Source organism: Zingiber officinale, chromosome 8A, assembly GCF_018446385.1.
Source record: "Zingiber officinale cultivar Zhangliang chromosome 8A, Zo_v1.1, whole genome shotgun sequence".
Lineage (NCBI taxonomy): Eukaryota > Viridiplantae > Streptophyta > Magnoliopsida > Zingiberales > Zingiberaceae > Zingiber > Zingiber officinale.
The window spans coordinates 32,203,052-32,228,093 of NC_056000.1; the positions used below are offsets into that span (position 1 = coordinate 32,203,052).

Below are 25,042 nucleotides of genomic sequence, written 5' to 3' on the forward strand. Positions count from 1 at the left end.
TACAATATAAGCAAAAGCTTACAAGATATGCTTAAGAAACCCTAACCCTAGCTTCTTCCTCGCCTCTTGACTTGGACGTGCACCAGCACAAGCCTCTAAGAATCTTCAAGATCTGGCGTGAGAGCTGTGGAGAAGTGGCTGTGAAGTGGCTATTAAGATCGGAGATGAACAGTGCAAGCGTTAGCGGAGAAAGAGCTCGACAACGGCTTTAATCTACGCCAACGGTCGAATCCCAATCGATTGGATTGCTCCCAATCGATCGGGGAGGCTTTGGATCGATCGGCCGATCGATCTAGAGCGCCTCTGTGCTTCTAGGAATCGCCTGGATCGATCGGCTGATCGATCCAGGACTTATCGCGCAAAATCGCAGCTCCCGATCGATCAACCGATCGATTGGAGACTCCCAATCGATCGGTCGATCGATTGGGAGGCTCTCTGTTCGCGCGACACTTCTCCCCAATCGATCCACTGATCGATTGGGAGAAGGTTTGTCGCGGGGACTCACCCAATCGATCAGCCGATCGATTGGGCATGAGCCAATCGATCGGCTGATCGATCCAGCTCCCATTTTTGCCCAAAAACAAGTCCAAAGTCCCCGACACCAACATCCGGTCAACCATGACCTGTTGGTATATCATGTCTGGCATCCGGTCACCCTTGAACTGCTAGGACTCCCTCACCAAGTGTCCGGTCAATCCCTTTGACCCACTCGGACTTATCTCTACCAGGTGTCCGATCAACCTTGATCCATTTGGATTTCCTGTGCTTGGCTTCACTCACCAGGACTTTCACCTAGCTTCACTCACTAGGACTTCTCATTTGCCTGGCTTCACTCACCAAGACTTTCCATACTGCCTAGCTTCGCTCACTAGGTCTTTCCATACTGCCTAGCTTCACTTACTAGGTCTTTCACCTGGCTTCACTCACCAGGATTTTCCAGCTGCCCGACTTCACTCACCGGGACTTTCCAGTCAAGTATCCAGTCAACCTTGACCTACTTGACTCTTCTTCACAATCTTCCCACATGAACAATCACACCTGCAATCTCCATGTGTTGTCTTCATGTATTGTCAAACATCGAAACCCAAACATCAAGACTTGAGCTTGAACCAATTCAAGCTCAGTCAACCAGGTCAACCTTGAGCTAGGGAATATTGCACCAGCATAATTTAGTAAGAGTTTTAATTTAATTAAATTTAATTTAGTTTAAGTTTAGGTAAGTTTAATTTAGTAAGAGTTTTAATTTTAATTTAAGTTAATGTTTAATTGATTGAGTTAGAGTTTATTGGACTAATTTAAATCTAAATCCATCTCACCCTTCTTCTATATTGTCAATCAGAGAACCTTATCTGTTTTGTGAGATAGTTAACTTTTTATCTTCAATTTAGATTATCATCTAAGGGTTGACTCACATTTGAGTTAGACTTAGGTTTAACAGTTAGTTAATTAAATATTTATTTCAATAATTGGTTTTCATGTCGTGGCGAGACACTAGGTCTTCTTGGGTATGAGATCATTCACCAATTTCTAGACAAAGCCGTTCAAAGAAATTAAATATTTAATTCCCTTTCTGAAAATCCTAGGTCTAACTAGTCAAGTGTGAATTAAGTCTAGGTCCTTATCTATCCTAGTTTAAGGATGTATATTGAAAGCAGTAAAGCAAGTATCAAACAAATCTTTCTAATGGTAAACATGGTCTTTCTATTGGCTCCCCATGGATCATAGCCTCGATAGGGTCTATCAAGGTAATAGATTTGATCCTTAGGGATCCAATATTGATCAAGTCTAACTTGATTAATCAAGTTTGACTTGGGGACCTATGCTTGGACTGTTCTTTTATTGGTATGATTAACAAGAGATAAGTATGATTTAAATTTATGTTTAGCCTTTTATCCGAGTCTGGATCGATTGTATACGGCTCTATGTTTTCCAAGAATCAGATCAAGATTCTTGGAACCCAAGATAAACCGTTCCAATGTATCCTTTAGTTCCTTGACTTGACCTTTCAGGCTGAAATTTTCTTCCTCAAGCTCTTGGACATGGGTTGAAGTTCCAGTCTGAACTGATTCTGTCAAGGAGCTTGGAATGGTCACTTCCTTGAGGGTTTGACCTCCTCTTGGAGTGACTTAACCCGAAGGTTGGACTTGACTAATTTTCTTGACAAGTAAGAAATCAAATTGTGTGATCTAATTAAAGAAATACTTACATTGGTTTAAGAACCTTTTGAACAGGATATGGATCCGTGGCTTTGCTCAGACTCAGCTTTTGATTCGGTCTCGGACTCGGATTCGATGACTTGCTCTCGGGCCGGAAGTGCGAGAAAACTTGCTTGCTTGAGATCTTCATCGGAGTCTTCCGATGATGATTCATCCCATGTTGCTTATAGCGCCTTCTTTCTTCGTTGCTTCTTCGCTTCCTTCTGATTTGGACAATTTACCTTGATGTGTCCCTTTTTGTTGCAGCCATAGTAGGTGACTTCAACCTTTGTTTTAGAGCTTGGGCTCGGTTGTGTCGTCTTTGACTGGATTATCTTTTTGATCTCCCATTTTGTGAAACCCTTCTTTTTCTTGCATAGCTTTCACACAAGATTGATGAGCTCGGCGGTGATCTCCTCGTCGTCTTCTGAGTCTGATTTGTCTTTGGACTCAGATTCGGTTCGACGCTTGACTTTTGGTTCCTTTGTCTTGTTTGTACCTGTGACAAAAGTAATACTTTTCTTGACTGAGGGTGCATTAGCCTATTCATGTAATTCAAATTCTAAAAATAATTCATCAAGCCTAATTGAGGAAAGGTTCTTGGAAACTTTGTAAGCATCTACCATGGATGCCCACAAAGTGTTCCTTGGAAATGCATTTAGTGCATACCTGATGACGTCGCGATTCTCCATCTTTTGACCGATTGTGTGGAGACCGTTGAGAATGTCCTGGGTCCGAGCGTGAAGTTGGATTGTCGATTCTCCATCCTACATTTTTATGTTATATAGTTTATTTAAAATTAAATCCCTTTTGCTTACCTTAGTATCGGAGGTCCCTTCGTGCAGCTCAATTAACTTTTCCCACAGATCTTTGGCGCATGAGAATGAGCCGACTCAGTTCAATTCTTCTTTGGTTAAGCCACATTGAAGAGTGCATGTTGCTTTAGCGTCGTCTTCGATCTTCTTCATCAAGCTTGCACCCCAGTTCTCGCATGATACTGGTTTACCAATGCCATCGAGTGGGAGTGCGAGGCCAGTTTGAATGATCATCCACATCTTGATTTACATCTTGAGGTGTTACTCCATTCACCCCTTCCAGTAATCGAAATCCTCGTCGGAGAAAAGAGGCGGGCGTGTTGTGCTATAGCCTTCTTAATGGGTCATTGCTAAAAAGAAATCTGGCACACAAAAAAAACAAAAACCAATGTTCCAAGACTTTGGTCTTGGATTAGTAGTGTGGGAGAAAAATAAAAATAGTAATTCATTAATTTCGAGAAAAAATAATAAAATATTAGTAAAAAAATATTATTATTAATTTTGTTAAATGTAATATTTTATCAACACTAGCCACTAGTGAAAAAATGAAAACGAATTTTTCAAAAATAATTTTGGAGGGGAAAAATGGAATTCAGAGCGACCTTGCTCTGATACCAATTGTAGGATCATTGCGCTAGAGGAGGGGGGGATGAATAGCGCTCGTTTTAAAACTAAACTCGGAGATAGGTAGCAGAATAAAGACACAACAAAACAATCGCAAACACCAAGAGTTACTTGGTTCAGAGCCTGTAGCGACTTCTACTCGAAGGCCCGCACATGAGAGTACTTTTGATGAGCAATCACTAATCAATCGAAAGAAGTACAAGCACAATGATTGATTACAAGTAATTATAAGACTTAAAGAATACCAATGATTCAGAAATAAAGATCTTCAGCACGGTAGTCGTCGGGACAGCTTTTGAGCATCGAGGAAGCGTTTTCACAACAGTGTGAAGAAGGGAAAGTTGCTTGGAATGTTGTTGTTGTGCATATGGTCGAGACAACCTTCTATAGCGTACTGAAGGCGCCTTCAGCCTCCAGCAGGCATATTTATCCCTTCCGCGTAGGAGTCAATAGCTTCCATGGCCTGCGCTGTTTATCCATCCAAAGGTGCCTTCAAGCTTCATGGAAGGTGCATTCCATCCAACATCCAACAACACCCGAGGCGCTTTCGCGCCTTTCTGCGCGGAGCCTTCGCCTAAAGCACCCGAGGCACCTCCAATAGCCTCGGAGGTGCCTCGGACACTGTTCATCCGAGCTTTTAAAGTCCTTTTCACTCCCTGAAAGATACGTTAGTCTAAAATACCAAACATACCCTACAAAATAGAGTTAGCACAATAAAATATGAAATAATAAATTATTTTGATAGTCTCCGGACTGTCCGGTTTTGATTTTGAGTTTCGTTAAAACTCTAATTCGAACCGACGCCTACTGTTCCCTCGTCGGGCAACACGTCCTCACATACTTCTCTTAGAAGAGTTTACCTTTTGCTAGACTGATCCTCTAAATCGACTGGACTTTTGCTCAGCGCCCGAGTCTTCAAGACTTTTCTGCTGGACGTTCGATCCCCAACTCGTCCAGTCTTCCACCTAGTTCGCGACCACTAGAATTTTCACCTAGAGTCCCCGAATCTAGGGTTTCGCCCAAAGTGCTTGACTCGCCAAGACTTTCCACTTAGGGTTACCACCCCTTAGAGTTTTCACTTGCCTAACCGTAGCCAAGACTTTTGCCTAAGAACACTTAAGACTTTCCTGCAAGTTTATTCAAACTTGTTAGACAATAAGTAATCTTAACTTTGAACCCTTTGCCATTATCAAAACATAGGTTCGATCGTCTAATGCTTCCCGCACCAACATGTCTTGCCAATATACGATCTTAGGGCAGGGTCTATTGTATACAATGTCTATATCTACTACTCGAACATATTACATTTAAATCATACAATAATAATTTTTACCATTGCGCCAAGAATTTCCTTCATCAAAGTTAAAATTGATTGATAATTTTTTAAAAAATAACAATTAAAATATATATTAATAGTATTACAATAATTTATTACTCAAATTAGTTAACATAAAATATTTTTTATTTTTAAAATTTTGACAATTAGTTAACATAAAATATTTTTTATTTTTAAAATTTTACTAATAAAGAAGTGAAGTTTGACACAAGATAAAGTTATTACTACTTGATCTATTTAGTCACTCCTTCCAATTGTATAAATAATCATTGACAATGTATGAATTGTCCTTTTAAAATTTACTAATAAAAATAAATATCTCTAATAATATTTTTAATATTTATTTGAAAAAAATCAAACTTTAATTTTTTTTCCGCCTAGGGCCTCATGAATGAGTGAGACGACCCCTGGTGAGAACTACATAAATATAATCCTAACCTCCAAACTTTAGAAAAGAGTTCTTCCCTTAATAATAAATAAATAAACAACCAATGCAAAACTTTATAGTTTGACTCTCAGTTTCTATTAGTTAGTGGCATTGAGTAAGAAGAATGATTCGACATGCCCTCACAAAGGGAATTAAACATCAATATATGGCAGAGACGGATCTAAGATAGGGCTTCTATAGACTCTTGCCCAGCTAAAAAACATGAATTACATGGTTATTTTATAGTCTATAATTTGACACCAAAGAGTATTGATTTTTTTTTTAGTTTGATGCCAAATTGTTTTGATTTTTAGCTCGCCTCTTCCACACTTAAAGTCCAATTCACCTCTAATTCTTGGATCCACCCCTGATTCAGCGGGCGTCAGAGGTAAGTCTCCGACAAAGCTTCTCCAATGCTTAATTACTAGGCATCGTGAAAAAACAAGTAAACATTGAAAGAATGTACAGAATGAATTCAGAGGAATTAATTAAGAGAGAGTAAAGGATTTGTGCACCTTAGTAGTTACAGGAGATGACACTCGAAGATATCCCCATGATCTGGAATCATTGTTCCTTATAGCCGTGAATGTAGGATTATTTTTTTTATTAAATTTTACTTTTTGTCTGTTAAAATTATTTTTGTCTTTTACTTTTACTTTTTAGTGTTTTGAGTTTATTTAAACAATTATTTAGTTAATATTAACGATAGTTTTTTTGAAAGAATAATATATTTGACTGTAATGTTTGTTTCAATTTTCTCTACTTCATGCTATTCTTCTAAATTAATAGATTTTAAAAAATTATTTTCGACATTCATATTTGAATGATGAAATCAATACCGCCTATATGATAATCGTTACCAAGCCTTCAGATCCCATAGCTGGTGATAGTGGTAGCACTGGCTCTTCACGCTAGGTATGATTCAGATGAGGAGGTGTCAGCTGCAGCCAAAGTAGTGGACTCAAGGGCGAGAAAATATGACCCAGATTGTCATGGATAAACGAAAGATAAAGCCCATTCCGGCATTAGATCATAGCAGTATATATGGACTACGATCGAGCCATTTAACAAGCTAAGGATTTCTACGAAGAAAATTCTTCAATATCAGGTATGAGCGATCATGAAGTTTCTGTGTATTGGAAAACTTTAGCTATCCGTGTCTCGGGTGTTGATATACCCAAAGCCAATCAAACTTTTTGAAGATTGTGGGTTTCCTTCTCCGCCAATGGGTGCTATTGCAAAGCAGGCCCATGAGAAACCAACAACGATACAACGTTAGCCTCTCGTAGAGATATTATTATATTGGCATTGTAAAAATAGGTTCTGGTAAAACTTCTGCATTTGTTTTCCCTATGATTGTTCGTTGATAAATGACAAGGTCCAATAGGTGTGACATGTGCTCCAACTAGGGAATTTACACATCAAATGTATCTAGAATTAAGCTAAGGACTTCGTGTTGCTGCTGTGTACGGTGGGGTATCCAAATTAGATCAGTTCAGTGAACTCAAGGCAGGTGGTTGTGAAATAGTTGTTGCCACTCCAGGAACAAGAAGGCTTATTGACTTGCTTAAGATGAAGGCTCTGACAATGACTAGGGCAACTTATCTTGTACTAGATGAAGCCGATCGAATGTTTGATCTTGGCTTTGAGCCACAGATTAGATCTATTATATTGTTGGTCAAGTTAGACCTGACCGACAGACTTGACTTAATTTTCTCAGCTAATATGCCATACAAAGTTGAGCGATTAGCAAGAGAAATTCTGTCTGATCCTCTAAATTAAGGTTATAGTTGGTGATATAGGACTGGCAAATGAGGACGTTACTCAGGTTGCAAATGTAATCCCTTCTGATGCTGAGAAGATGCCTTGACTTCTTTATAAGCTACCTGGATAGATTGACTACGGGGATGTTCTTGTATATATTTGCCTCAAAGAAGGCTACAGTGGATGAGATTGAAAGTCAGTTGCTTTAGAAAGATTTCAAAATTGCAGCTCTTCGCCAGGGACAAGGATCAAGCCTCTTGCATGGACATTTTGCAGAAGTTCAAATCAGGAACATATCATGGGTTAAAGAGAAAGAGTAAAGAAAAAAAAATTAATAGGAGAGTAATAATAAATGTTATTGTTTATTGATAGTTGTAGTACGATCAATTAATAAATAATAAAATTATTTTAAGAATTATTCTAATAATTATAATAATAATTTGATTTGATTTGGTCAATTTTGATAATTCTCTTTATCTCTTCCCCGGCTAACAAATTTAATAGGAGATTTTTGACATTGAGTTTGCTTGTTAATTTGTTGAAATGTTATCGGATAATTACTTAGTAAAGATATAAGCGATTTAATATTCAGCAGAAATATAAGAGACGGATAACTTTTGAGTCGTCACATGTTCACAAATAAAATGAAAATCAATTTCCATATATTTTGTATGAGCATTAAAGATTGGATTTGCGGTGAGATATATTGCTCCAGTATTATCACACCAAATTTTTGGTGCAATATTTAATACAAGATAAAGTTCAGAGAGAAGTGATTGAAGCCAAATAATTTTAGATGTTGTATTTGCTATAACTTTACATTCTGCCTCAGTGCTTAAACGAGATACTATAGGTTGCTTTTTCAAATTCCATGAGATAAGATTTCGTTCAAGAAATATTGCATATCCACTAGTAGAGTGTCTATCTTTAGGAGAATTTGCCCAATCCGCATCACTATATGTATGTAAATCTTGAGACGATTGACGATATAAAAGAAGACCATGTAGAATAGTACCTTTAAGATAGCGAAGTATTCTTTTTACATTATACTAATTTTGTTCAGTTGGAGCATGCATAAATTGACAAGCATAATTTACTGCAAAAGTAATATCAGAGCGTGTGATAGTGACATATTGTAAGGCTTTAACAATACTTCGATAAATCTATGGATCAAACAGAGCAGGAGAGGATGAAGTTGGAGAGTTGTTTATAGCAATTGGTGTAAAGACTGGACGTGCTCCATTCATTTTGACTCTTTGAAGAAGTCCAATAATGTATTTGCTCTGAGAGAGAAGATAGTCATCCTCATGTGGAATAAGTTCAATACCAAGAAAAAAATGAACAATATCCAAATCTCAAGTAGGAAATTCTTGATTGAGAAGATTTAATAAAGTTGTAATGCCCTTGTGATCATTGCTAGTTATCAGAATATCGTCCACATAAATAAGAAAAAATATCATAAATCCATCATTATATCTGTGAAATAGAGATGAGTCAGTCTTTGATCCAGAAAATCCTTGAGCTTGTAACCAATTAGATAGTCTATAAAACTATGCACGAGGAGCTTGTCGAAGACCATATAAGGATTTCTTAAGCTGACAAACATAAGATGAAAATTGTGGATGAATGAGCCCAGGTGGTTGCTCCATAAATGCAGTTTCCTCAAGATAACCATGGAGAAACGCATTTGAAATGTTCAATTGTCGTATATGCCAATTATAACTAACAACTATCGATAATAATAGTCTGACAGATATAATTTTGATGACTGGGCTAAAAGTGTCATTGAAGTCAATACCTAGTTGTTGACTAAATCCTTTGGCTACAAGTCAAGCTTTGTGTCGTTCAAGAGAACCATCAGCTCGATGCTTAAGACAGAATACCCATTTAGAGCCCATAAGATTCATTGAGGGAGTGCATGGAACTAGACTCTATGTTCCATTGCGAAGAAGTACATCAAATTATATAGCCATTGCTCTACTCTAATTTGGATCCTTGCTTGCTTGTGTAAAACAAGTTGGTTCAATAGATTTTGAGGAGACCGCTAGAGCTCATGGAAGGGGATATCAAGTTGCATTTGGTGGGCAACGTTCATAAATGTCACTAACGGAAAGCATGTGACGAGGAGCATTATCATCTGAATCAATTGTTGATGGTGACAAGGAAGTATGCTGACATGGTGATGTAGATGACAGACTTGTATTATCCGAAGATCTAGAACTAAAGAGCATATTATCTTGACCGACGAGACTTCCGAGATTGGAGCAGCAACCTAAGGTGATTTTGATGGTATAGGGGAGTTATTAGAGAGCTCCAGAGCAGGACCTAGAATGTCATCACTTCCGACAATATTATATGGCATTAAGAAGGTGTCACTTGTATCTAGAGGAGAGATCAAAGATGCTACTGAAAAAGGGAATAGAGACTCATCAAAAGTAACATGTAGTGAAATATAAATTCGTCCCGTTGGTATATGCAAGCAACAATAACCATGGTGCGAATTGCTATAACCAAGGAAAACACATTTTAGTGAACGAGAGTCAAGTTTGTTTTTAGAGTAAGAGCATAATCATGGATACCATGCTCAACCAAAAATTCGAAGGAAGTATAATCAGGAGTTTGATTATAAAGTTTTTCAAAAGGACACTTAAGATTGAGCAATGGAGTAGGAAATTGATTTATGAGATATACGGCAGTGTTAATAGCTTCATCCCAAAATTTATGCGGAACCGATGCATGATAAAGAAGAGCTAAGGCAGTTTCAACTATATGTCTATATTTTTTCTCAGCAGAGCCATTTTGTTCTGGAATGTGAAGACAAGAGACTCGATGAACAATTCCACAAGAAACAAGATGACGATGGAGAGCTTGATATTTGCCCCCACAATCAGAATGAAAAGAGAGTATTTTACAATTAAAATATCATTCAACTTGAATTTTAAAATTATAGAATATATCAAATAAATCAGATTTTCTTCTCATAGGATAGAGCCAAGTATATTTACTAAAATAATCAATGAATGTAACATAATATTGGAAACCTTGATTAGACAAAATAGGTGCAGGGCCCCAAACATCAGAATGGATTATTTCAAGTGGAAAATTAGAAACATGATCAGCTGAAAATAAAGATAGCTTATGACTTTTAGATTCCAAGCAGGCCCTACATGAATGAGATGAAGAGGAGGTAATGGAAGTAGGTCAACCATACCTATTGATGATTGACTGAACAATACGAAGGGAAGGATGACCAAGTTGAGCAAGTCAAGCTAGTTTATTTGTGTGTTCACCAGCAAAAGCTTTGATTGAAGAACTCTGAAGATAGTAAAGACCACTTTTAATTCTTCATTGTTCCTTTATCTTTTATAAGATAATGATTATGATGGAACTCAAAATTGACATTATTATCAAGGCAAAACTAACGTGTAGAAAGTAAAATTTTAGTGATAGATGGAACATGATGTTGGAATGTATACTAAAAACCTAGTTTTTTATATAAACATTTACTTATAAATAAGAATCATATTGTTCAAATATCTACATTTATAAGCTAAGTGTAGTTGTTCAATTAATTTATATTGTAGATAACATAGTGTGTGGTGTCACACACAGAAGATAATGCTATCAATTCCTTATAAATTATAAACAGTAGCTCACGACTGAGATGGAAAGGAACAAACCATTAGAATAGTCGTAGTGTAATTAGGTATTAGTTTATCTTGACTGATAAATTACACTAGTACACTCTGAGTGTATTGAGCAGGACCATTTAAGGTAAGTTCTTTTTATACTGACTTAATAAAAGAACAAGACTTTAGTTATTATGGAAATGTGTGCTCTTAATCCTAATATAATAACAAGCACATATATTTAGTATTTATTTCTTTGACTTATCAAAGGGTGAGATTTAGTTTGATAAATCAATAGGCTCGATAAGTTGGTAAATGATATTACTTATAGTATGTGTTGTTGATTATAGAAGGAAATTGTGTCCTAGTAATTTAGGTTGATAATGTCCCCAAGAGGAGCTCATAAGGATTGCCATGTTAAACCCTGCAGGTGGACTTAGTCCGACACGACAATAAGGTTGAGTGATACTACTCTTGGACAAAGATATTAATTAAAATGAGTTGTCAGTAACTCAAATAATTAGTGGGCATCCGACATCTTAAACACAATAAGATTAACACACTCATGATAAGAAGGAGCCCAAAATGTAATTTGGGATTGGTGCAGTAGTTCAATAATAATTCTTTAGTGGAATGAATTATTATTGATGAAATTAAGTTGGGTGTTCGGGGCGAACACGGGAATCTTAATTTCATCGAGAGACCAAAACCAATTCCTCCTCTCGGTCCCTATCGCAGCCTCTTATTTATAAAGTGTGATACCCACCTATACCCACTTTCCTACCCAACCTTAGGTGGTCGACCAAGCAAGCTTGGAGTCCAAGCTTGGGCCGGCCAAGCCAAAGGTTGAGCCAAGTCAAGGTGGCCGACCCTAGCTTGGAGTTCAAGCATGGTGTGGCTGGTCATGTAAAGAATAAAAGAGATTTTATTTAAAATCTTTCCATATGTGGAATCCATGATTTTAAAAGAGAGTTTAAAATTAAATCTTTCCTTTTATAGTTTTCTACAAGAGATTAAGTGAAATGTTTGATATCTTTCCTTATTTGTAGTTAAAAGGAAGATTTAAATTTTTTGAGAAAACTTTCCTTTTTTGTAACCATCCTCATGGTTTTAAAAGAGAGTTTTAAAAATTATAAATCTTTCCTTTTATAACTTTCTACAAAAGATTAAGTGAAAGGTTTGATATTTTTCCTTATTTGTAGTTAAAAGGAAGATTTTAATTTTTGATAAAACTTTCCTTTTATGAAACCATCCTCATGATTTTAAAAGAGAGTTTTAAAATTAAATCTTTCCTTTTATATTTTCTACAAAAGATTAAAAAAAGATTTGATATCTTTCTTTATTTGTAGATTGAAAGGAATATTTTAATTTTAGAGAAGACTTTTCTTTTTGTAAATCATCCATATGTTTTAATAGAGAGATTTTAATTTATAAAAGTTTCCTTTTATAACCAACCATGAAGGGAAAAATTATTAGACAAATTTTTATTTTAAAAATTTTCAGAAGTAAATAAGGAAGTTTAATTTTGTGTACAAAATTTTCTTTATTTGGAGCTTTTGAAGGTGGTCGGCCATATAAAGGGTTAAAGGAAATTTTAATTAAAATTTCCTTATTAACCAAAGGTAAAGAATATAAGAGATTTTTAATAATAATTAAATTTCCTTATTTGCCAAGACCAAGGAATATAAAAGAGGGGGTAGAGGTGCCTTCACCTTACAACAACTCTCTTCTATTTTTCCTCTCTCTTTTCCTCCTTGGTGGTGGCCGGCCCTAGCATCTTCTCCTCCTTTTCTTCCTCCTTTGTGGCCAAACCTCATCAATCTCTAGGAGCTTGTTTTGGTGGCCGGATCTAGCTTGGAGAAGAAGAAGAGAAAGGAGGATTTTGTTTCCTAGTTTTCCTTGGAGCTTGGTTGGTGGTCGAGACTTGTTTTTCTTGGAGAAAGTTGCTTGGCCGAAACTTGGAAGAAGGAAGAAGAAGGGCTTGGGTGGTTCTCGTCTCGGTAGATCATTGCCCACACAACGTCCGAGATAAGAAGAGGAATACGATAGAAGATCAAGAGGTTGTTTCTTACAAAGAAAAGTATAACTAGTAATTCTTTTCCGCATCATACTAGTTTTTCTTTGTATGGATTTTGAAATACCAAACACAAGAGGCTAGAGATTCTAGATTTTCGGATTTATAATTCGAAGTGGTGTTTCTTTTGTTTTATTTGTTGATCTTGTGATTCGATTGTTCTTTTTAGTTAAACCTTAAGTTATATAAGGAAATTAAATATTGAATTTCATTAAGAGGCTTTGTCGAGGCAGTGGTGGATGTTCCCATACCCAAGAAGGCCAAGTGCCTCGCCATGTTTGACCTGGGAGCTGATTTCCAAAATAAATATTTAATTAAATTTGTAACCTAGGTGGATTTGGATCTATAATGTTAAGTATCATTTGCGATCCAAATCTAAACCACTAAGAACAGATAAGTTAAATTTGGAATCAATAATGTTAAGTTCCGTTTGTGATTCCTAATCTAATTTCTAAAGAACACAATAGGTTGCACTACAACAAAAACATTAAAAGACAACGGTTAAAAACCGTTGTCATAGGCCCTTTAAACCCGTTGTAACTGACACTGTTGTTAAATGTGCGGTAAAAGACAACGGTTTAAAACTGTTGTCTTTGACCACATTAGACAACAGTCATGCAACGGATTTAAAGTGTTGTCTTTTAATACCAAAGACAACAGTTCTAAAACAGTATAAAACCGTTGTAATTGCTAGTTTTGCAAAAAATTGATCGCAGATATGCTTTTGACAACAAATACACTGTTGTCTTTCTTCAAAATTTAGTTTAAAATCATTGTCTTTGAATACTTTTCACAATGGTTAAAAATGTTGGTTGCTACTCGGAAAACCTAGAGGTTCCACTGTACAAAAATGTTGTACAAAGGTCTGAACCTTTTCCTAGCTACTATGTGTTCTTTTAAATTAAATTTTGGATCGCCTGCGGAACTTAACACGTTTGATCCAAAACTTAATCTATTCGTTCTTTTAGGTTTTGACTTGGGTCTCTTGCGGAACTTAACACGTTCGACCCAAATCACCTTAAGTTATTAATTCCATTAAATATTAATTTCCATAATTGGTTCCCAGTATTGACGTGGCGAGGCACATGGCCTTCTTGGATATGGGAGCAACCACCACCGACTAGACAAAACCTTTTATGGAAAACTAATATTTAATTTCCTAAAATAACTTTAGGTTAACCGAAAAGAACAATCAAATCACAAGGGAAAGAAAAACAAAAGAACACTATATCGAAAACAAATTCGAAACTCTAGAATCGTATGCCTCTTGTATTTAGTATTATTTCCAAAATAACTAGTATGATGCGGAAACAAAATTACTAGTTATACCTTTTAGAAAGACCTCTTGATCTTCTACCGTATTCCTCTTCTAACCTCGGACGTGTGGGCAACGATCTTCCGAGATGAGAACCACCAAGCACCTTCTTCTTCCTTACAAGTTTCGCCATCAAAACTTCTCCTAGGATGAAGAGGTTCGCCACACCACCATGCTCCAAGGGATGCTAGAAAGAGGCTTCTTTTCTCTCCTTCTCCTTCTTAGATCCGCCACCAAAGCTATCTCCACCATGAGAAGGTTTCGCCACACAAAGGAGAGGAGAGGAAAGAAAGGGCCGGCCACACCCAAGGAGAAAAGAGAGAAAAATAGAATAGAGTCGTTAGCCTTGAAGCCTCCTCTACCCCCTCTTTTATAATCCTTGGTCTTGGCAAATTTAATAAAAACTTCCTAATTCTTTTGCCATTGAAAAGGAAAATTTATTTAATTAAAATAATTTTCTTGGCCGACCACTCTTCTCCCCAAAACAAGGAGAGTTTTAATTAAAACAAAATTAAAACTTCCTAATTTGTTTCTAGAAATTTATAAAATTTCTCCAAAATTTTAATCCCTTCATGATTGGTTAATAAAAGAAAATTTTATAAATTAAAATCTTTCTTTTAAACATGTGGATAATTTCCAAAAAGGAAAGTTATCTCTAAAAATTAAAATCTCCTTTCAATCTACAAATAAGGAAAGATATTAAATCTTTTCTTAATCTTTTGTAGAAACTAATAAAAGAGAATTTTTAATTTTTAAACTTTCTTTTAAATCACGAATATAATTAAAAGGAAAGTTTTTATCAAAATTAAAATCAACCTTTTAATCTACAAATACGGAAAGAGATTTTAACTCTTCTCTTAATCTTTTGTCGAATCTTATAAAAGGAATGATTTAAATTTTTAAACTCTCTTTTAAATTATATTATCCACATAAGAAAAATTTTAAAATTAAAATTCCTTTTTATTTTAATAGGGATGGCCACATGAATTCACCCATGAACATACCCATGGCCGGCCCTAGCTTGGTCTCCAAGCTAGCTTTGCTGTCCCCTATAGGATGGGTAAGAAGGTGGGTATAGGTGGGTATAGTACTCTATAATTAAGAGGCTACGATAGGGACCGAGAGGAGGAATTGGTTTTGGTCTCCCGATAAAATTAAGCATCCCGTGCTCGCCCCGAACACACAACTTAATTTTATCAATAATAATTCATTCCACTAGAGAACTATTATTGAACTACCGCACCAATCCCAAATTACATTTTGGGCTCCTTCTTATCATGAGTGTGTTAGTTTCCCTGTGTTTAAGATAACAAATGTCCACTAATTAAGTAAGTTACTGACAACTCGCTTAATTAATATCTAGCTCCAAGAGTAGTACCACTCAACTTCATCGTCATGTCGGACTAAGTCCACCTGTAGGGTTTAACATGACAATCCTTATGAGCTCCTCTTGGGGACATTTTTCAACCTAGATCACTAAGACACAGTTTCCTTCTATAATCAACAACACACACTATAAGTGATATCATTTCCCAACTTATCAGGCTTATTGATTTATCGAATTAAATCTCACCCATTGATAAATTAAAGAAATAAATATCAAATATATGTGCTTGTTATTATATTAGGATTAAGAGCACACGCTTCCATAATAACTGAGGTCTTTGTTTCTTTATAAAGTCAGTATAAAAGAAACGACCTCAAATGGTCGTACTCAATACACTCTAAGTGTACTAGTGTAATTATACAGTCAAGATAAACTGATACCTAATTACACTACGACATTCTAATGGTTTGTTCCTTTCCATTTTGGTCGTGAGCTACTGTTTATAATTTATAAGGTACTGATAACATCATCTTCTGCATGTGGCACCACATACTATGTTATCTACAGTATAAATTAATTGAACAACTACATTTATCACAAATGTAGACATTTGACCAATGTGATTCTTATTTCTAGATAAATGTTTTATACCAAAAGCTAGGCTTTTAGTATACATTCTAACAATCTCCCACTTATACTAAAAGACTAAGCTGCCATATCTGGTGCCATACATCTGATTCCCATGCCTTTCAAAAAGCTCTTGCCTTAAGGACCTTAGGTTATCATCTGATGCAATCTAGGCGGCAACAACTTCTCCTCGTTATACAATTTCTCGTATTGGGTAGTACTTGCGCTCTATTGTGTTTACTTGCCTTATAGACTCATGGTTTCTTCGAGTTTGCTACTGCACCATTATTATTACAATAAATTGTAATAATCTTTGGACAAACTAGAAATCATATCTAAGTCTATCTTGAGGTTATTGAGTCATTCAGCTTTTATGGCTACCTCAGAGGCTTGCCATATACTAAGCTTCTATGTGGAGTCCAGAAAACACCTATGCTTATCACTCTTCCATAGTTATGACTTTACCTCTCTAAAGTAAACACAAAACCCCGAGGTTGACTTATTATTGTCCCTATCTGATTGGAAGTCAAAATCCATGCAACCCACAAGGACTAAATTAATTACCTTGTAAGCTAGCATATAATCTCTAGTGCCTCTAAGGTACTACAATATATGCTTTACTACAGTCCACTGTCCTTGTCCAGGGTTAATTTGATATCTGCTAACTATGCCCTTGGCAAAATAGATTTCTGATCTCGTGCATAGCATACATTAGGCTTCCAAACAGTAGCATAAAGAACCGCCTTTATTTCCTTTATCTCCTTTGATGTCTGAGACATATCTTTAGATAAAGTTACTCCATCCCGAAAAGGTAAGAAACCTTTCTTGAGTTTTGTATGCTTAAACGAGCAAGGATTTTTCCGATGTATGAAGCTTGGGATAAGTAAAATATTCTTTTCTTGCGATCCCTTATTACTTTGATCTCAAGAATATATACATTCTCCCAAGTCCTTTATATCGAATTGTTTGGACAACCATACCCTTACTTCTGACAATATTTTGATATTGTTTCCAACTACCAAAAATGTTATCTAAGTATAGTACAAGAAATACCACCACGTTTCCATCACATCTTTTGTATACACAAGACTTATCCGGTTACTAAATCCATAGATCTGGATTACTTTGATAAATCGGATGTTCCAAGACCTTGAAGCTTTGCCTCAGTCCATAGACTGATTGAGCTTGCATACAAGATGCTCTTAGCCCTTTGCAATGAACCCTTCTGGTTGCTTTATATAGATGTTTTCTTCAAGACTTCCATTAAGGAATGCTGTCTTGACATCCACTTGCCAAATAGATAAAAGAATCCGGATAGACTTAAGCATGGCTAACAATGAAAAAGTTTCCTTTTTCATCTAGCCTTGCTTTGAAAGTTTCTACCTTCCTGTCTATCCCTCTTTTCCTAATATAGACCTTTTTACACCCAAAGACTTTTATACCATTTGGTGGTTCTATAAGCTTCTAGATTTTATTAGAATACATATATTCTAATTTTGTTATTCATTACTCTTTGCCAAGATATTGCATCTTTATCTTGGAGTGTTTCGTCATATGTCCGGAGATCAGGTTCATGTCCTCCAGGGATTGAGTCCAAAAACTCTCCCAAAACATGAATCTTTTTAGGTTGCCTAATAACCCTCCCACTACGACAAGGCACTTTCTGCAATTGTGTATCATTTGTGATACGTGTTGCAGTTTCCTTGTGGTATCTCATCTTGTACAGTTGGTACTAGATTAGACATGCCTTTTATTATTTCCTTAAGAACAAATTTTCTTATGGGCACATGGTTTATTACATAGTCCTTTTCTAAAAATCGGTCATTGATGCTAACAATGACCTTCTGATTTTTAAGACTATAAACCTACTTTCATTTCACTAGGATAACCCACAAACAAGTGAATTCCTGTCCAACTTATCATTGTCTCTATTCTGCATATGTGCTGGACTACCCGAATCCGCTTCGAAATAGGCTTACGTCTATTCAACAATTCTATATGAGTAGAGAGTTCTGACTTTAGAAGGTACTATATTCACTCCCGTTTCCAGAGTATATCCTTAAAATGATTTTGATAATATTCTTAATAACTCATCAATCTACTTATTTCCATAAGAGTCCTATACCTTCCTTTTCCTACACCATTCTGTTGGGGTGTACCAGGTGCAGTTAGTTGGGATTGAATCCCTACTTCTGTTAAATGACTCCTAAATTCTCCCAAGAGGTACTTGCCACTACGATCTTACCGTAGTGTCTTGATACTTTTACTTTGTCGTTTCTCCACATCAGCCTCGTACTCTTTGAACTAATCAAAGCACTTAGACTTGCGGCACATCAAGTAAATATATCCGTATCTCAAATAGTTGTCTATAAAATAGATGAAATATTTGAAACAACCTCTTGCCTGGATGCTCATAGGATCACACAAATCAGAATGAACCAATTCCAATATATCTTTGACTCTATACCCCTTAGACTTAAAAGCTTCTTGGTTATTTTTCCTTCCAAGTAAGACTCGTAGGTTGGAAAGATTTCCACTACTAATGAACCCAAAAGTTCATCAGCTACCAATGAATCCTACTCAAGTTAATATAACCTAGCCTTAGAAGCCAAAGATATAATTGGTTCATTTTCGAAGGTTACTTTCTCTTAAAGTTAGAAGATGTGTTACTAATTTCCATTTGTTGCATCGTGAGAGTTATTGGATTTATAAATTGCCAACCAACGTACCAGAACAGATAACTTCCCTCTTTTTCTTAATAACAACTTTGTTATTTAAAAAGAGGCAGAATATCAAGTTCTTTGGATAGTTTAGAAACTGAAAACTAGTTCTTTCTAAACTTGGTGCGTCACAATTACTCAAAAATCCATGTTTTATTCTTATCAAAAGATAAACATCTCCCACTGCCACAGCTACCATTTTTACAGTAGTGCCCATGTAGATGGTGTTTTAATTTTCATTTAGTTGCCGGGTTTCCTGGAACCCTGCAATGAATTGCGGACATGATTAATAGCATCTGTATCTACACTCCAGGTTCTGGTAGATAATGTTGGTGCAATATCCCTCAGGTCAAGGTTGACCTGGGTAACCAAGCTGAGTCTTGGTTTGGGTTTAGATGTTTGACAATAAGATATTGATTGAAGAAGAGTCAAGTAGGTCAAGGTTGACTGGATACTTGACGGGGAAGTCCTAACTGGGATGTTAGGCAAAATGAAAGTCCTGGTGAGTGAAGCCAGGCAGAAGAAAAGTCCTGGTGAGTGAAGCCAGGCAGAAGGAAGTCCTAGTGAGTGAAGCTAGGCAGATGGAAATCCTGGTGAGTGAAGCCAGGTGAAAGTCCTAGTGAGTGAAGCTAGGCAGGTGGAAAACCCTAGTGAGTGAAGCTAGGTGAAAGTCCTGGTGAGTGAAGCCAGGCAAGGGAAAATCCAGATGGATCAAGGATGATCGGACATCTGGTGCTGGGAAGTCCAAGTAGGTCAAAGGATTGACTGGATACTTGGCATGAAAGAAAAGTCCAAGTAGGTCAAAGGGATTGACCGGATACTTGGCACAGAGAAAAGTCCAAGTGGGTCAAAGGGATTGACCGGACACTTGGTAAGGGAGTCCTAGCAGGTCAAGGGAGTGACTAGATGCTAGGCATGACATACCAACAGGTCAAGGTTGACCGGATGTTGGTTTGGGATGTTTGGGACTTGGTTTTGGACAAAAATCAAGTGCTGGATCGATCCGTGGATCGATCCAGGCTCTGGATCGATCAGTGGATCGATCCAGACCTGTCCCAGCGAACAGAGAGCTTCCGGATCGATCCGTGGATCGATCCAGAGGTCCCAATCGATCAGTGGATCGATTGGGACGCGGCTGCTTCGCGCTGGATCGATCCGTGGATCGATCCAGGCGTGTTTCCAGAGCACAGAGGCGCTCTGGATCGATCCGTGGATCGATCCAAAGCCTCCCCGATCGATTGGGAACATTCAAATCGATCGGGATCCGACCGTTGGCGTCGTTTATAGCTGCAGGCGTTCGATGGCTGCGGCAATTTTTCTCCGATTTACTCTAGACTACTCGCCAGCTCCTCCACAGCGCTCTCAAAGATCAGATCGCCAGTTCTTGAAGGATCTTGGAAGCGTTCCAAGTCAAGAGGCGGATCAAAGGCAAGAAGAGAAGCTAGGGTTAGGGTTTTCTGTACTCATTGTAAGCTTTGCGCTTGTATTTTGTTTCCCTTTCCTTTCTTCTTGTACTGAGAGTCTTGTAGGGCTTCTCCGCCCTCGGTAGTTACCGAAAAGGAGTGTTTTCATAGTGGAGGGTGCGTGCGTGGTGTGGATCCTTGGACTAGTCACCTCTTGTGAGGTGGATACCAAGTAAACCAACCGTGTTAGCGTTGTTGTATTTGTTTCTGTATTTTCCGCTGCATATTCTTGAAGAAACAAGCAACGCCGAGCAACGCCGAGCAAGAGCGAAGCGCGACGAGCTATTCACCCCCCCCTCTAGCTACTTTTGGTCCTAACAAGTGGTATCAGAGCAAGGCTGCTCTTCACCGGAATCATCGCCGGAAGGGTCAAACATATCAAGAAAAGCTAGAGGGTGAAGAAGTTGGAGCAAATTCTTCAAGTTCAAGACTTTATCAAGCTCAACTTCAAGATGCAATTCCAAGATGGACTTGGATTTGACACAAGGGTGGCTCCACCATACACTTCTACGAGTTTCGATTCTTGGAAATCAAGAATCGAAAATTTTCTTATGATGGAGATAGAGCAATGGTTTGCTCTCATGGAAGGTTTTGAAGCTCCCACAAATTCCAAGGGCAAAGTACTCAAAAGGAGCAAGTGGAGCAAAGACCAAATCCAAAGATGTGAGGCCAATGACAAAGTGACCAAGCTTTTGGTCAATTTATTGTCAAGCAACATCTTGGAACAAATTGGAGAGTTTGAAGATGCCAAGGAGCTTTGGAGCAAATTGGCAAGCATTCATGAGATCCCCTCCACTGTATCAAATCAAGGACAATCCAAAGAGGGCGACTCATTGGATCAAGACCAAGAGGAGGACTCCGAGGTTGAGAGATGCTCAACCTCCGAAGAAGAGGAGATTCAAGAAGCTTCATCCTCAAGGGAATGCAACGAAGGGAACAAGGAGGGAGCATACTCCTTGTTTCATATTCAAGATGATGAAGCCTCCACCTCTAGGATTGAGGGGGAGCAATCCTTGGTGACGCCGGATCAAGAAGAAGGAGAAGCTTCTACATCCGGGTCAAGAGACGAAGAGGAGGAAATAGATTCTACCTCCACAAGTCAAGAAAAATCAAATGGAGGAGAATCAAGGTCCGATCAAGAGGAAGCTTCTACCTCCGGATCCAAAGAAAAAGATGCCACCCCTACAAGCAAAGGTATAAATATTTCAATTAATAATAAAAATCATATAATATGTTTTGAGTGTAGGGAACATGGGCACTATAAGAGCAAGTGTCCCAACTTGGCCAAGAAGAAGGGCCAAGTGGCACAAAAGGGCAAGGAGAAGCCCAAGGAGACCACCCCCGGGACAAAGAAGAGCAAGGAGCACATTGTGTGCTTCTTGTGTCAACAAAAAGGGCATTACCGAAGTCAATGCCCCAAGGGGAAGAAGATGGTCAAGGCTCAAGGAGGCACTAGTCAAGGGGGAGCCTCCAAGGTAAAAAGGAAGGTAACTTTCATTGAGCCTATTCTCTTGCAAAATGGTAAAAAGCATGCTAGGTCAAATTTTTATCATTTTAATGCGATTTACCATAAGAATAGGAAGCATGAGGGCTGTAAGGAAAAGCATGTGGCCCTACATGCCAAAACTACTATCCCTAAGGCTAGGAATGTAGGTAAAAACCTACGCGATAACTCTAAGGATGTAAGATACAAGCCTAGAAACAAAAATGCTCATGGATCAAATGAAAAACCAAAAACTAAGGACTTAGTGATAGAAAATCAAGTCTTGAGATCAAGGCTTGATAAAATAGAAAAGACCCTAAAAAGGATGGAAAATATCCTATTAGGGCAAAATGAGCATAACCTAGGTTTAGGGGTACAAAAGTCATCCAATGGCCATAGAGGTTTGGGATACAAACCAAAGGCTAAGAAGGATGTGCCCTCTTACCATAGAGTTCCATATAGTTATAGAACAAACCCTAGGTCTAGTGGTCAAGCCAAAAATACTAGGGAAGTCATCCCTAAGAGTATTTTTGCAATAAATGTGACTAAGATTTCTAAGAAGTCTAAGAAAGTCACAAACAAGGTCACAAGGGAGGTTATCCCTAGAGTTGACCTAGAAAATGTGACCAAGGCTTCTAAGAAGCCCAACAAGGTCACTAGGAAGGTATCTAGGGAAGTTATCCCTAGTGAGTACCTAGAGCATCCAAGGAGCACCAATAGGTGTTGGGTTCCTAGGAGCATCTTCTCTACCCCATAGATGGGTTAGAGAGTGTCAACTCCGATTAGAAGGGTAGTTAACCCAACTTTGAGGAAATTGACACTCAAGGAGCATTTTTAGGGTTTTTGTTAACCTTTGAAAATGAAATGGAATTATTGATTACTCCTTGAAAGAGTAAAATGTGCCAAATGGTGAAATTTGATTTTAATCTTAAATGGCACATATTGAGAAATTCATAAGAACTATCAAGTTGGGATTTTGGTATGTTCTTAGGCAATTTAAGGCAATCTGAGCCTTAATTTAAAAGTGCTACTCTTGTGGAAAAATGAAATATGCCAACATTTGAGGAATATGCTTAATTTCAATTGGCATACATTAAATCAAGGAAATTAGAAATGCCAATTTAGGTTTTGGCATTCTCTTGTAGCACTTTAGGGCAATTTAGGTTTAAGGTGTAAGTTTAGCTAAGATTTTAAGGATATTTAGATAGTTAATCTAGGTATATTTTATTTATGCTAAATCTTGCCATGATTGTTTGCCCATCATATGCCATGACATCATGTCTAGTCTTGCATTCATGTTTTATTATGAAAAATCCAAAAATACCATGTCATGACATTCATACATCATGTAGTAATAGGATATTTTCTTTTGAAAATTATTTTCTTTTGATGTATGCCATAACATAATCATGCATTAAGTTTTATTCCTTGTAATTAAGGACGAATGGCATTTAACGACACTTATTGACAAGTGACATCCTAGGTGGATGTCTAACATTTCTAAAATGCCTAGATAAATATGCATGATCCCTAGATTAGGGCAAAACCAAAATCTACATCTCACAAAGACTATAAGGTGACTTGTATGTGTTTTAGTGCATATTATATACAAGTGAGATGTTAGGATGATGAACAAAACTCAAGATGTTGATTTAGTGCATTCTTTTGAGTTTTAGGTTCATCAAAACACATAGTTATGTGTTTTCCCATCATTGGGAAAGCTAATGTACAAGTCATGTGCATTATGCCCAATGAACATGATGGGATATTGGTTTTGAAAATGTTTTTAAAATATTTTTGGAAAACCTTGGTGAAGGCTATCTTTTGATAGTAATCACCATTGAATAGTTAGACACAAACTTGAAGAAAAACACTAAAGTTTTTGCAAGTTTTCAAGTTTGTGTCAATCTTTGAAAATATGAAGTATTTTCATAGAAAACTATTTTTCCATGATTAAGTATGCCCTAAATAATGTCTACACGAAATTTCATAATTTTTAGATTTTTGTAGAATTTTCTAGGGGTTTCTGAAGTTGAATTTCAGCAACTATCAGAGCTCCGATCGATCCATGGATCGATTGGAGTTCCTGAATCGATCCATGGATCGATTCAAATGGCAATTCCCGCGAGCAGAAGCTCGCTGGATCGATCAGCCGATCGATCCAGGGAGTCTGAATCGATCAGTGGATCGATTCAGAAAGGTTCAATCGATTGGAACCCAACTCCAATCGATCCAAGTTGCTGATTTTGGCTGGGAAGGCCTGATTTCAGCATCTTTGAACCTCTTTGAGTCTAGGTAACCATTCCAAACCCCTTAAATACATTTGTATACATACAAAGGGTGTTTTCATGTTGAAAACAAGGATGGATTGGTTAACGAAGACTAAGTAGAAGTTTAGGTTGAGGTTGTTTCAAATTTTGAATATTTGAACCTCAAAACTTCTAAATTTGGGTTTCCTAATGTTTTAGGGATTCCAAGTCATTGTTGGTGCAATGACAGAAGTTACCACCATGTCTTTAGGGGGAGGGACTCTTTAAAGACATGAAAATTATTTTTCATGAACCTTGGAAGGTGGTTAACCTTCTGTTGTGAACTTGCTCAAGGTTGAGCATTTAAACTTGAAATAGGGAGAAATGAGGAGTGGATATCCTCATTATTTCAAGTGGAAACTCAAGTGGTTGAAAATGCTCAAGGTTGGGTATTTGTCTACATTGAGGGAGAAGTTAAGGATAAATGAAGGGTATGGGACCTTCATTATCGTGTTAATCACAACGAGTGATGTTGTGAACAACGATGAGCAACTCTTCAGGGGGAGAGTCTTCAACAAATGGATTTGTTGAAGTGTGCCCAGAATTGGAGCATAGGTTGATGTGTGTCCAACGATGGGTTGATGTGTGCCAATAGGGGGAGAATGTATGGTTAAATTTATGCTTTCTTTACCTAGTGGCATGAAGAAGGAGGCTATGGGATTAGCCTAACTTACATATGGGATTGTAAGTGTTATTGTGGTATTGTCAAACATCAAAAAGGGGGAGATTGTTGGTGCAATATCCCTCAGGTCAAGGTTGACCTGGGTAACCAAGCTGAGTCTTGGTTTGGGTTTAGATGTTTGACAATAAGATATTGATTGAAGAAGAGTCAAGTAGGTCAAGGTTGACTGGATACTTGACTGGGAAGTCCTAACTGGGATGTTAGGCAAAATGAAAGTCCTGGTGAGTGAAGCCAGGCAGAAGAAAAGTCCTG

General features: G+C 37.4%; 1 pseudogene; it reads left to right on the plus strand.

Moving 5' to 3' along the window:
* Window positions 1-4,092: 4,092 nt before the first annotated feature.
* The window catches only part of LOC122010674, a 48,647-nt pseudogene continuing 27,697 nt past the window's right edge, over window positions 4,093-25,042 (plus strand).